Genomic DNA, 2065 nt, shown 5'->3' on the forward strand with positions numbered 1-2065 from the left:
TTTCACATTCACAACTCATAGACGTAAATAACCTATGAAGGGGGCTCAGGGATCTCCATTCGACTTAAATCACAAGCTATGTGCGTAGTTCACGAACCACGGCGAACCAAAGAAGACCAGGTATTCTACTCCAGTGTTGGAATTCCGATTGTTTGGTGATCTAAAGCGCCGATCGGCGAGTTTGTCTAACCCACTGAATAGGCCTGGGACGTGGGTCATTTGTATTGCTAATTGATGGTCCACGCTCCATTTCTACCGGCTCCCTCCGTGTAAATGCCTTGGTTGCTACATATTTAAGACATGTGTTTAATTTGATTTCAACCATTTCGATCAACGACCTGTAGTTTTCATAGGCGTATTATCGCGCTTTTTTTTCCTTTTTTTGTGTAAAATGTTATATTGCTAGGATAATTTTAAATAATTGATTATATAGCACAAAGTAAAATGTGTGTTTTTATTTCCGTGTATTCTCAAAGTATGACAGCACGATTCCCACGGGTGGATACTTCGTCGACAGATGGCGCTAGATGTTATCTTTTGACGCATCATTCAACATTCGTTAATGAACTGTCGTTAATAGCATAAATGAGGCATGTATTATCGGTTAATGCTCGCCTGTAAAGTGATACAAAGCAAGTCATGGAACAAATTATAATGATTTGTTTTACGATGGACTTAGTACCGTCATGTCACTCAAACTAGTGCGATTTCGTCGCTTTTGTCATCTATCGCGATATGACGAATGCGAAAGAAGAATATTCCGGGAAAATTTGGCACCATATTGTAATACATTTCACAAAAATCATACATTGGGTGTTTAAAAACCATCATAATTTAGTTGGGAGGTGTTTATCACCAACGACGGCGGAACTTTTTCGAAAGTGGGGGGTGGGGGATTACATAAGATGCAGTATGCGCGCGAAGCTGGGGAAAGGGGGGCCGCCAAGTGCCCCCGGTGGGGGTCAGTGGGAAAAGCCTTCTGGAAGCAACAGATATTTGACAAAGTTTGATGAATGTTACTATTTACCGGTATTTTATAGGCATCAAACTACTGTAATATGACTTCATAATTGTTGTAATTTCCAGTGGCGGATCCAGGAATTCGAAATAGAGGGGGCCCATAGGATGGAGTACTTTTACAGATTTGAAGAAATTATCCCCCCCCCCCCCAACCATTCAATCGATTACCGAACAAAGTCGAAGTCGAGATTGCTTCCACGATCTCAATGAATTATTTATCATGAGGGGTATCCTTGGTGTAGGTATTCCCCAACGAAACCTTCACTTTTCCCTCGGTGGATAAAATTACCATTCTATAGTAGCCCGAAAACGATACTCCAAATGTGGGCGGGTCCAGGAAGTCGAAATACAGGGGACAAGGGAGGGTGTTGCGCAAATCGATTGTCCACCCACCTATTATTTATTATGTCACCTCTAGATGGCCGGAAATGGAACACTCAGATTAAAATTTAAAAGTGGAATACAAATTTGTGTGTTTTCTCCATTTTTTAAAATAATTTTGCAAAAAATTAAGAGGTTGGGGACCCGTGTTGACTGGTTTCTCCTTGAGTCCGCCACTGTCGAATATAAAACTTGACATAGCCAGGGGTGGATTTAGGGGGGGGGGGCCGGCCCGGCCCCGGCCCCCCTTTTGGGGGGGAAAAGAAAAAAAGAAGAAAAAAAGAGAGAAAAAGAAAAAAATGATAGCCCAGAATGCCTCAAATGTTATGTTCGGGCGTCTAGAACACAAAAATTTCGCGGGGCCATGCCCCGGACCCCCTACGACAGTGTTGTCTCAATCGGCCCAACTTTCGGCCCCCCTTCCGGCCCCCCCTTTTGGACATTTCTGGATCCGCCCCTGATAGCCCATTATTTTGTTTCACAAATGACTAATTCCTAATGTCAAGCGGAAGATTTTTTTTATTCCATACAACAGTTTTTACAACCTATAACACATTAACTACAGTATACAGTGTTACCGGTACTGTAAATTCTGTAGTTAACCTTCAGAGAACTTTATTTAAGTATCTTATTATTTTTGTTAAATTAGATGGCGTTTAAATGT

This window comes from Anneissia japonica, unplaced genomic scaffold (genome assembly GCF_011630105.1).
Source record: "Anneissia japonica isolate Jap-2015-1 unplaced genomic scaffold, ASM1163010v1 scaffold1949_len687591_cov173, whole genome shotgun sequence".
Taxonomy (NCBI): domain Eukaryota; kingdom Metazoa; phylum Echinodermata; class Crinoidea; order Comatulida; family Comatulidae; genus Anneissia; species Anneissia japonica.